Source organism: Olea europaea, chromosome 10, assembly GCF_002742605.1.
Source record: "Olea europaea var. sylvestris chromosome 10, O_europaea_v1, whole genome shotgun sequence".
NCBI classification, from domain to species: domain Eukaryota; kingdom Viridiplantae; phylum Streptophyta; class Magnoliopsida; order Lamiales; family Oleaceae; genus Olea; species Olea europaea.
This window is the reverse complement of record NC_036246.1, coordinates 42,982,939-42,996,774: the sequence shown is the minus strand read 5'-3', so window position 1 is coordinate 42,996,774 and position 13,836 is coordinate 42,982,939.

Below are 13,836 nucleotides of genomic sequence, written 5' to 3'. Positions count from 1 at the left end.
CTTATTCTGAGATAGAGGCATTTCTGTCTTTAATCATTGTTGAGTCAATAATGACAGCGCCCATAGGACTCATATTTGTGTCCAACGTTTAAAAAAGGAATTAAAACCTACACAAAATTTCTTCCAGCCGCTAAATATCAAAAGTGCCTTTGAGAAATAATGGACCAGTTTACCCTGTTTTTGTAATGGAAAAAAACGTGCTTTTTTTGTAAATTTAAGGCAAGGCAAGGGTAAAAATGAAATTCAGCACATATTTTACTTTGCATCTCTCTAGCAAAAGTCCAAAGGGAAAAGTTTTGTCATAAATTCAAGTATTATGCTATTGTACAAAGTTGGTTAAAAAATAAATATTGGCAAAATTCAGATAATTAATTTTAAATGATTTAAAAATTTATTTTTGAAATGATTGGTGTAGATATTATTTTGTCAACTAACTTTGTACATATAGCATAACTCTAACTCCCGTTTGGCCCCATTTTTTATAAATGAAAATGGATTGAATAGTATTTTTTTGAAAAATGAACGGTTGAAAAAGAATGAAAAATTTTCGATTTATATATAATATTATTTTATGAAAAATTGTCCGATTAAAAATAAGAGAGAGAAAAATGAAATGTAATGAAATAAAATTTAATGGAGAGCTATATTCAAACAAAGGTGGCCCACATTTGGAAAAATGTGAGCGGCGGTGATGCCATCATGCCGCCAACTAATAAGTGTGGGGTTTTGCCCCTTGGGGCACAGTTCAATTGGTGGATCAATCAACATTGTCTTGCTTCCAGCGATAGGGTGGAGAGTTCGATTCCTGGAAGGAACCTATGGCCAAAAAAATTGGTATGGAGCAATCACTGTGGAGGAGGGTCTCTTGTGCGCAGAAGTGTACAGGCAATGGGGGAAACCTGTGATCCAGTTGAGGCATAACCCGCAATTTACCCCCTCCAAGGTTCTAGGGGCAAGGGTCTTGGGGGTCTAGGATTTAGTTTGGTATAAGTTGGAATACCTGGATATAAATAAAAAATAATAATAATAAGTGTGGGGTTTTATATGTTGAATTTATCACGAAAGTTGACGAACTTACAACAGCAAAGAATATGACAAAAATGTAGTTTATCACCAAAGAAAAAGGATAACTATAGATAGAGTTTGATGGTAAGCGTTTTCGAATTGAAGAGAGGAACTAAGGCCCCATTTGACTGCTATTTTTAAGAAAGAGTGAGTTTTTGAATGGTAATTTTTTTAGAGAATATGTGGTTAAAATGTTGGGAAAATTTTGGAGTTATATGAAAAAAAATTTATTGTGAAAATACGTGATTTAAAATAAGTACAAGAAAAAAAGACTTTACCAAACAGGAGATTAAGGAGCTTCTATGTCCACCGAAATATTGCAAAAAAGATACCCAAAAGATCATGTCACATTCTTGTAAACAGGGTTCTAGAATTTAAAACAAATCATAAAAATTTCTAATAGAGCATAATTAACCATAACTGCTTGGAAATTTTGCATCACTTTGAACACACAAGGAAAATGTTCAAGAACATAATATATTAAATTGATAAGTTGTTAAAGTATTGTATCTGCAATCAGGGGCAGACCTGGGGGGTGGGTTTGTAGCGGCAATTGACCCCCTAGATTTTGGGGAAAAAAATATTTTTCCTTAGCTTTTTTTTATTAGAAGATACCTTATAAATTATATTTTTGACCTCCTAACCCAAGTCGTCTAGGTCCGCCCCTGTTTGCAATTCATAAACGACTCCACTTTTAGTCTGATTGTTACTCGACTCACAATTGGTTTTACCTTCATTTCTTGCCTAATTCTACGCTCAATTCCCTCTTCAATTCGTATGCATATTTTTTAATCCAACGTATCCATCTTTCCTTCAAAGTGTAATGCTTCACAAACAAATCTGTAAGTATACTCTCTTGGAATTGATCCTCTCTCAACCAACTCCATGAGAAAATCCCATGCCTCCATGACTCTCCCGACTTCACACAAGGCATGGATTCAGCTCTTGTAAATTTGCATCCTTTGTCCCCCTCTATTTCCCAACGAGAAAGATTATCCAGAGCTTTAAAAATGAACAAGTTTGAAATAGATAGTATGATCATAAAAAATACTAATGATAAAATGTGCGTTTATATAGATAAGACACCAACTTATTGCTCAAATAGCATATTGAGGAATAAGGAGAAAATATACAAGTTTCACCATTTTTTTATAAAGCGGAAGTTCGGACTTAACCCCATGAATTTTATTTCTTGTTAATTTAAATTTCACCTTCTAAATTAATCGCACTTGATTATTAGTGGACCATCTTCGTCTGTTTTGACATGATTGTTGTGTAATCAAATTCATCAGCATCGATGATGAATCACTGTTAATTTCACATTCTTTGCAGTGGTTCCATTGCCAATGGATATGCACTTTATTTATTTAAAGGAAAAAATACTTTATAGATACTAGTTTTTGCCCGTGCAAGGCAAAGGCTAGACTATTTTGAAGGTAATGTTAGAGTATTAGACGTGTTGAATAAATTACATCATCAATTGAACGTTTGCTATAGGTACATTAGAATGGACTTTCTCTTATTGAGTCTGCAGAAAGATTTATTAAATTATATGATTCAAAAACACAAGAAATCTTTTTTCATGTGGATTAAGGGCAATCAAGTTACTTAAATAATCCAAGTTGAATCATTAGCATTATATTTAAGGTTAATTAGTTTGATCAAAATCCTTTAAACTCAAGTTAGATCAAAAGCACTATTAGTTAAGCTTATATGAAGATCAATCCTAAATCAATTGAGAAACGTTAAAAGATGAATTTTTCATCAAAGTTATATAATAAGTTGATAAGATATTTCTTCAATCGGTATAGAATTGGAAGGATGATCTTAATCAAAAAAGGATCACACTCTTCATCTCTCATTTCATGATGATATTCCTGTTGGAACTCCATAGTACTCATGAGGGAGAAAATTCATTCATTTCCATGCACACATAAATTTAAAAGTATATATCCATATACAAAACAAGAAATGAACTAAAATAAAATAGAAGAGAAGAGAACAATGCGAAACACCTCATTCGAAAATATAATTTTCTTGGACTTAATTTATAGCAATCCAAGAGCAAAACTGATGATGGTTGGTGAAATTAATTTTGTCAAAATAAGGGGAGTTCTCATACCGTTCTGTGAAAATTACACTACATAATAAATAGCATTAAATAAACCAGTAAGATGTTTACCTCCCCATTTTACAAGGTCCAATTGGAAAGTTTCTACAGCGCTGACACAATGTTTTCGCCCTATGAATGTACCTTAACACATATATAGTAACTTCAACAAGTTGTAAGCAATACCAATAAAAAATATGTACACATCTATGCAGGAAAGACATATTGATTCGGCATTCTATATCTTCTAACCCTAAAAAATTCAATATATGAGTTGGTGAATTTTATTGGTAAATGGTAAGAAAAAAAGACCAATACATTGGTAAAGATCATATATTTATATGTATGTTTGTGTAGAAAATAACCATCTTACACAACAATCTGCTAAATTTCAAATGACACAATATAATAAAAGGGAATACTCATTTATTGAGTAATATCTAGCACCTGGGTACTCTTTACCACTGCCATCTAACCTCGAAGGCTTGGCACCATCTGCATTCCCAATATCAACCTTCCCCTGATTATGTCAATTAAAAACACATAATGATCAGAATCATAAGAAAAGAAGTACAAAAATTGAGAAGACTGTCTCTTTATTTTTTCAATACATAACTATTAGAAACAAATCAGTACACTTAAAATTTTTCTCAGTTGCAAAGTACATTTTCCCCAACCACACACATCAGTTAAAAAACAAAATTCAACACTAAGTCATGTGTGTAAATGCATAGTTTGACAAATTAGATTTGATAATTTAACTTCTCAAATCCATAATGCTGATAGAAAAAAATGAAGAGAGAGAACAGAAAGGCAAAATACTAAGCACTCCTTATAACCACTCTCCTCATTGAAGCTAGTTTATCTAAGGAACATCTCAAAAGTCAACTGCCGCACTCTCTATTCCTTCTTGTGAACTTGTTCCTCTCCTATAGGAGATATTTCGTCTCATTTTCTCTAATCAACTTTTTCTTTTTATTAACGGTAAACCTTTGTGAAACCTACTAAGTGTACTCCTAAATTGATGAATTTCAAACGATATCTTCTTGACAAGCTTTAATGTGTACTTATATCCATCAATGACTACCTATCATTACTTTCCATTCCTTCTTCATTTCCATCAAAAGTCTGAAAACATTCAAGTTCATTACGATCGAAATTCTTGATTTTGTGAAGCCATACATAAATCAAAAGGCCATGTGATCCATAAATCAAAAGAACTTTGCTTGAAGTTTTATCTGTGTTCATGTTCATTATCATTTGGTTATGAAATCTATGGACAAGGTTTACATCGCCTTGGTAGTTGGAAATACTCATGTCTTACTTTTTATTTATTTATTAGCAAAGCACTTAACGGATCTAATACACTAACCTTCATTAGATTCTACATTTACCCTTTCCTCATTTGCATTAGTTTCTTATTAAGTACTTAGAAATTAATATTTCCATCCAAAAAATTTTAACATTTCCCAAACTTCTAAGCCGAAAAGTATTAATCAAACTAATTATACCTAAGATTTGTTCCTTAAAAGTATTTCCAAGAAGTAATTGGAGGACTTCAACCAAAATCCAAGAAAGAGATTTCACTGTAATGACTATCTTTTCCTCTCTTGTCCCTTATCCATCTATGTACGAGTTGTGCATTTGCATGACTGCATGTGTTAGTATCCTTTTTCTCGTCTTCTCTTTTCCCTCAACCCTTAAAATTTTTAACCCAACATAAAAAGTTAGAGAAAATAAAAAATTGTGAAGTTTCGAAAGTTTGCAAAGCTCTACCATAACCTACTTCTCATACTAAAGCAAACAAAAATTTTGCCCCTTAAAAAGAAAACTGTAACCATTCTTGGATAGTTATCATTAAAGTAGATTGTATCTTATGGTTTTTTCGTTTTGTTTATATGTTTGTTTAATTTAAATGATTGTTTAAAGCAGTCCAAACTTTAGGTTTGTCGTTTAAAGTCATTTGAAGAAATCAGAGGAGGACTTCAGTTCGTCAAATCTGTGTTTGTCTCGCCCAATGTACAAGTGTGCATATTTGCATGCCTGTATGTGTGAATATCCTCACTCCTTACTTTCTGCCCCCATTCCTCCACAACCACTGCTTTCTTTCCACCCTAGAAAACAAAGAATAAAAATTTGAAAATAACTGGAAGATAGTTGAGTTCTTCCCTCACCCACTTAGTGTGGTTATAGCAAACATAGATTTAGCCATTAAAAAAAAGAATAGCATAAAAATTTCATGCTTGAATAGATAAAGAAACCTAAAGAAAATAAAAGATTAAAAGAAAACTGTACTCTTTCCGAGTTTCCTTGGTAGATATTATTAGAGCGGGTTTTATCTTGTCTTTATTCTGTCATTTGTTAAGATTGTTTATGTAAGTGTTATACCCTAGGTCTAAAGTCATAAACGCTTTTAATATATAATTGATGCGATTTATAGCAGATTAATTATTTAATTAATTAAACTAAATAATGAAGTCCGTAGATTCAAATCTTAGTAATTTGTGAATCACAAAGAGTTGTGATTGTGAGATACAAATTACATATGATTGAATCTTAAATCGGCTATGGTCATAAGTAATAATGAGATACAGATATTGTTATTACGAATAGACCATCACGTGTGATATTTCTTACTTGTAAAGTAAGTAGCTAATCTTACAAGGTAAAGTGTGGTGACACTTGAATGAATACGTGGGTGTTTTGTTATAGAACAAAATATTGGAGACCCGCCAAGAGATTCCACATGGATAATTATTTGAGTGTCAGTGGTTAATCTCTAACGTTCGGTAGTAGAATTGGTCCTTTGACTTGAGGTCGTCATAGTGTCTTGTATGAGGACAGTCATGCTTTGACGGTGTTGGACGTTGCTTTATCAAGGGTTGCTAATACGGCATCGTTCGAGTATGTCAAGAATCATATGAAGATTGTGAATGACCAATAAAGGATTCTTCACTCTTAGATAATAAGAGATTATGATCTGTATTTCATTCAATTAAGTCGATAGTAAAATCCTTGGCCAATATGCACTCAGAAGTCGAAAAGGAGTTTTCGACTTATGTTGACTTAATAGTGATATGAAAGATATGATCGATATCGAGATTGACACGTTCCCATATTTTGTAATTGATCGGATCATATTGACGAAAGAATTATAATTTCACTGTAAACGAACAAGTATAGTTTTGTCATACCACGTGACATTTCCCGCCCATGTATTGCCCTGACACATTGCTAGATTTCAATCTAGAAAGACGAGTTTGAATTGGTGATAAATTAAAATGGTGTTTTAATTTACCAATTTTGATTAGATCAAAATAATATTTAACGTCGTTAGATATCGTGATTGGGAACCTGATTGGTCGCATACAAAAGAAAAACAGAAAGATTGTGATTTGTCAATTAATTAATTTAACAAGCGTTGAATAAATTAATTAGGTTGCTTATTTATAAGGCCGAATTAATTAATTGGATTAATTAATTTACAGACCAGATTAAATTAAATGGATTAATTAAATATTAGACCAGGTCAGGCCAAGTCCGTTTGGGCTTGTATAAATATCACTAGGGTTTCAAAATCTGTAGAGAATTTATTCTTGCTAGCACAAGAAGAAAACTCTAATTCTACAATCTTGTTTTCTGTGTGGATCACCGTTGGAGGCTAGACAATTGGATAGCTGTAGGTGGCGAATCAAGATCGTTGGAACGAAAGAATAGCAAGAGAGTTTGCAAATCTCGTAAAAGGTACAATCTCTATTACAGTTTCTATCTAAACACAGAGGGATCCTTGATGGGAATCGAAATCCGTTTTTATTTCCGCTGCGCATGATAAGTAGATTCCCAACAGTGATATCAGAGCATACTTTGTGTTTGTCATAAATTGTTTTTAATAATTGGGAACAATCAAAAGTTGATTTTGTTTTTTTCTTGTTTCTAGCAATTAGAAAGAAATTTGATTTTTGTATTTTTGAAATTTAGTTCGGAAACAACTAATATAAAAAAAAGGGCGAGATGGGTACTGGCCGGCAGCATCTTAAGGCAAGGTAGCGTCGGGTGGTAGCAATAGCGCCCGACGCTAACTGAGATGGTTAGCAGCAGCGCCTTGCGTGCTGCTACTGCCATATTTGGTGCGCTATGCGGCGCACTGTATTTTTCTTTTGTGGCGCTAGCTGCGAGCCGGCTTCGCCAAGAGATGAAAAAGAAAAAAAAAGGATTTTAGGGTTCTTTGAAAAGTTGGGTGAAATCATGTTGCAATTTCAAAAATTTTGAGCCCCTGTGTGCAATTTCCTTTCGAGGTCAATATGTAATTTTTAAATGGAGGGCTACTATGCGATTTTAAAAATTGAAGGGGCCTGTTATGATTTTAGTTGGGTCAAAATGCAATTTTCGAAAGGAGACCTTGAATGCAATTTTGAAATAAGTTTTGAAATTGATTTTGAAAGGGGTTTATTAAATTTAACTACAATTTAATTTTGACCCATTTAAAACCTTATTTAAAATTGATGACTTTTTATATTTTCGTTAAAATATGATTTTAACTTAAATACTAATTTGATCCTAAATTGAATTTATTTTATTTAGAAGTGTTATCCAGGATTAAAATATTAATTCCATTTAAATTAGAATTGGACTCTAATTTAATACTTATTTAAAATTTCATTTTAATTAATTGTTCACCTGAATATATTCTAGAAATTAGAATTGGATCTAATCTGACATTTAATTAAAATTTGATTTTAATTAAATTATCTTGCCCTAAAAATTTTCTTTAAATTAGATTTGGACTCTAATATGTTGTTAAATTAAAATTTTGATTTTAATTAAATTAATTCGCCCTAAATATTGGAATTAGGGTTAGACTCTAATTTTGTTATTTAATTAAATTCAACCGCCTTAAGTTTCGAAATTAGAGCTGGACTCTAATTTGATAATTAATTGAAATGTGATTTTAATTAAATAGTCTCGCCCTATAATTATGGAATTAGAGTTTACTCTAATTTGGTATATAATTATAATTTGATTTTAATTAAATATGCCTGCTAATTAAATTAGTTGATTAATATGATTAATTGATTATTTAATTGCTCCAATCTATTTGTTTAAAATAATTTAGACGAACTTAATTATTAGAAACTTGAAACATATTTGCATATAATATTAAATATTATATAGGAATACATTTATGTGATAAATGCATTATTAGTAGACGATTATGGACTCGACCATATGGATGTGCTAAATGGTTGATTTGATTTTTGTCATTTTATGGGCTTGCGAGTTCTTAATTATTTTAGACCTGCGAGTCCATTATTATTGTGGGACTGCGAGCTCTTAATCATTTTGGATCTGTGAGTTCGTTGTTATTATTATTATTGTTATAGGCCTGCGAGTCCAATTACATTTAGATCTGCGTGCCAACTAGTATAGGATACATGTTACAGTTGGACTAATTGAAGAATAAGAAGAAGAAGAGACTATGGAGGTGGTGCATTGATATTGATTCAATGTTATACCTTTAGGAATTGACCAACCAGTCTTCCTTATGGCTTGAGAAGACTAAATAGTAAAAGTCAATAATCGTCTACACCATTATTATATTATATATGTGTTTATTTGCATGTTTGATGCGTGATAAATTATATCTATGATTATATCGATATTGATGAGACTTTTGAAAGCAAAACCCCTGAATAAAATATTAATTCAATTTATTATTCGCCTTCCATAATTATAATGAAAAATCAGAGTCTCAAATCGTCTCAACTTGTTGAGTACATTCAAGGCTGGTCCATTAAGGACATATTTGATACTATGAAATATTAGATATTTCTGATTGATGGGTCCCACTTAACTAAAATTTATCTTTTGTTGAATATACTCAAGGAGATAAATTTTAGAGACATGTTAAGATAACACATAAGATGTGTGAAGACAATGAGACGTCAGCTTAATAATCTGAGAGTTGTATGAAGATACAATTGATAATAGTATCTATCCAAATGTTATATTAAGACTTGTTGAGTATACTCAAGGTCTTGGTATAACAAATGGGATCACAACCCACTGGGAGTTAAGTATGGACTCCATAAATTTATGTGAAAGGGTCATAAATTCGAGTTAAAAGTGGGAGCATAATTAATTTAATAAAAGTTCATGTTAAATTAATTGATGCATTTTATATATTATTCTTTTTCATTTTGTTATATATATTTATTGAATCGTGAGTAATCATGTGTATTTGGGTGGCATACTAGATGCCAACAACCAAACCAAAAAATTTTTCATTGACACCGCAATTTGAGAATTGTTTTCAAGTATGAGAAAGTTGGTTGTCCTTAAGCAGCCCTTTCCAGAGACATCTGATGATGACTCAGTTAAGGAAGAAGTGGCTACTATAATAACACAGTGATAACAATTGTACTGCAACATGTGTGATGTTTCCATTACGTCACCTGAGTTACAAAAGCAACTTGAGAGTATAGTAGCTAACGCATGATTTTTCATTTCAAAGACTTGTATGATAATAATCATGTGTGGAAGGATATGAGACTTCCAAGAAACTATACCGGTGCAAAATGATAGAGGAATCTTGAGTCAATGGTCAGGTACTGAAGACGATTGACATTGAGACGTGTCACAATTGAGTTCAATCATGAACCATGAACTAAGTATTGACTTTGTTCTGCAATCTCTATCAGAAAGGGCTATTATCAACTAATTATGAATTATGATATGAATAAACTCGAATGCACACCTATTGAGTTGCTTAACATGCTTAAGACTGTTATGCTCAATATCAAAGTTAGTGGCGGACAAGCCATTGATTCCTTTGAGGACATTAAGAGGAAGTCTAAAGAGGCTTCGAAAAAGTGTCCAATATGGCTGAGATGGTCAAAGTAAAGGACAATACCGAATCTAATGACCTTTGTTTTCATTATAGAAACAAAAGGTCATTGGAAGAAATATTGCAAGGCTTACATCTACTTCGTGAGCTTCTTAGGTATTTGACACTAGATGTGGATCTCATATTTTTACAAATATGAAGAAGCTAAATAGAAGTATACCACTGCAAGAGGGAAAAAGTTAACTTACACGTTGAAGATGAGCAAATATTATTGCATTGCCTGTAGGAGCATACTTCTTGTCGTTGCCTTTTAGTTTTGTATTGGAATTAGAGAAATGTTGCTTTATACCCACCATAAATGGAACATTAAAATGAATTTCATGTTCAGACGTGAACTATTTTAATGTCAAGGACAATTGTTGTTCTTGTTTATCTTGATTAAGATCTTAATGGTTATAATAAGCTACAAAAATAACATTTATATTCTAAACACTAAGCATTCTATAATGAGTATAGAAATTAAGAGGCATAAAAGTGATAATATGGATAACATCAAAATTTGGCATTGCTTGGTTATATAGATGAAATGCAATTCAAAATTACATAGAGATGTATACGTGGAGTCAATTGATTTTCAATCATTTGACAAGTGCAAATCATGTCTGATAAGCACAATGACCAAATCTCATTTTACTTGAAAGGGAGAAATATCTGCATAATTACTGATCTAATACATAGTGATGTATATAGACTCATGTCAATTAATTTTAGATGAGGTTTTCTCTTATTTCAATAATGATCGTGTATACTTGATGAAATTCAAACATGAAACTCTTAAAAGGTTCAAGGGATTCAAACTAAAAGTAGAGAAACAAATAGGTGAAGATATCCTCACATCAGGACCCGATCGAGATGAAAATATTTTAAAGATGAAATTCCAGATTATCTAATAGAGAATAAGATTTTCTTGCAGTGGATTCCTCCATATACACTACAACATAGTGGTGCATCTGAAAAGAGGAATCGTAAACTATTAGATACAGTACGATTAATAACAAGCCATGCAAATCTCTCAACGTCGTTTTGGGGTCATGCACTGATTGCAGTGTGCTGCACGCTAAGTCATGTCCCATCTAAGTTTGTTAACAGAACTCCATACGAGCTATAGAAAAGTAATAGTCCCAATTTATCTCATATGAAAGTTTGGGATTGTGATGCTTATTTGAAACACATTGAATTGGATAAGCTTAAGACTAAATCCGATAAATACATATTTGTGGGATATCGAAAACAGATATTTGGATATCAATTATATTGACCCATTGAGAAAAAAAGTCTTCATCTCAGGACATATCATCCTTTTAGAGAAAATTTTACTCTAGGAGAGGACGGTGGGAGCAAAATAGAACTTGAAAGAGTTCAAGCATCCACAGATATAGTTAACCAAGTAGATGAATCCGCGTTTGATCCCATATCTGATATAGGACATACTCTTGATCAGGAAGTAGAGACTATTGAGGACATGTCGACTCTATGTGAATCTAGTAGGATCATTCGACCTTCAAGAATGTGCGAATCCATGATTACTAATCAGGCATTACTAATCCAGGATGATGAACCTACTAATTGCACAAAAACAAAGTCAAATGTTGATTTAAAAGAGATAGCAAGAAGCCATAAAACCCGAGATGAACTTGACATATGTGAACAAGGTTTGGACCTTGATAAAATCCATAGGTTGTAAATGGTTTACAATAAAAGGTTGACATGGATAAGAACGTCCATACAGAGCAAGGCCAGTAGCAAAATGTTAGAAATAAAGACAAGTGTTGACCTTGATGAAACCTTTCGCCTATAACCATACTGAAGTCCATTCGAATTTTGGTTATAATAGTTACATGACGTGACTATAGGTTAAAGCAGGCCTCTTGGAGCGAAAATCTTCGATTTGATAGAAAAATGAAAATGTTTTATTTTATCAAGTATAAAGACGAATTGTGTGCTTACAAGAACATAGTGGAAGCACTGTTGCATTCCTAATATCATAGAAAATGACATCCCTATATTTTAATTGTTGAAATAATGGTTGTTAAAGGATTTATTCATGAACGATATGGGAGAAGCAACTTAATCTATAGAGATAGATTTAAAAGATTGCTTTACTCATTCTAATCTACATAGATAAAATCTTCAAGATTTTATATGGAGAAATTAGGTTACTCTTAAACGGTGTGTTGGAAAGGTTCTAAACGTGAAATAACCGTTAATTCAATAGCAGAAACATAATACATGATTGCTCTAGAAGTAACAACGAATTACAATATGGATCAAGTGTTCATTAATGAGCTTGGAGTAGTTCCTTATATTGTTGATCGCATGCCATTGTATTGTGATAACAATGAAGCCATCGCACAAGCGAATGAGCTAAGGTCTCATCAGTGATCCAAAAATGTATTAAGGCGGTATAATCTCATCAGATAGATAATACATAGAAATGACGTAAAGAGAAGAACGAATTTCTATAGTTAATAATATTGCAGATTCATTGACAAAGAGTTGTCGCAGTATAAACATGATCATCATGTAACTTCTTATGATATTAAATACATAAGTGATTGGATCTAGTGCAAGTGAGAGTTTGTAAGTGTTATGCCCTAGGTCCAATCGACTTTGGACATAAACGCTTTTAATATATAGTTAATACGATTTACGGCAGATCTAATATTTAATTAATTAATGTTTAATCGAATTAAATAATGGAGTCCTTAGATTCAAAGCTGAGTAATTTTTTAATCACAAAGAGTTGTGATTGTGAGATACAAATTACATATGATTAAATCTTAAATCAGCTATTGTCGTAAGTAATGACGAGATACGGATATTGTTATTACGGATAGACCATCACGTGTGGCATTTCTTACTTGTGAAGTAAATAGTTGATCTCACAAGTTAAAGTGTGGTGACACTTGAATGAATACGTGAATATTTTGTTATAGAACAAAACATTGGAGACTTGTCGAGAGATTTCACATGGATAACTATCTGAGTGTCAGTGGTTAATCTCTAACGTTCGATAGTGGGATTGATCCTTTAATTTGAGGTCGTCAGAGTACCTTGTATGAGGACAGTAATGTTTTGACGGTGTTGAATGTTACTCTATCAAGGGCCGATAATACGATATCGTTCGGGTATGTCAAGAATCATATGAAGGTTGTAAATGGCCAATAGAGGATTCATCACTCTTAGATAGTAAGATATTATAATATGCATTTCATTAAATTAAGTCAATATCGAAATCATTGGCCAAGGTGTACTCAAAAGTCGAAAAGGAGTTTTCGACTTATATTGACTTAATAGTGATATGAAAGATATGATCGATAATCAAGATTGACACACCTCTACATCTCGTAATTGATTGGATCATATTGAGGAATGGATTATAGTTTTACAATAACCGAACGAGTATGATTTTGTCATACCATATGACATTTCCCATCACATGTACCTTGACACATTGTTAGATTCAATTTGGGACAACGAGTGTGAATTGGTGATAAATTAAAATGTTGTCTTAATTTATTAATTTTGATTAGATTAAAATAATATTTGATGTCGTTAGATATCGTGATTGGGAACCTGATGAGTCGCAGACAATAGGAAATTGAAAGATTGTGATTTGTCAATTAATTAATTTAACAAGCGTTAGATAAATTAATTAATTGAGTTGTTTATTTATAGGCCCGAATTAATTAATTAGATTAATTAATTCACGGACCGAATTTAATTAAATGGGTTAATTAAATATTGGATCGAGTCA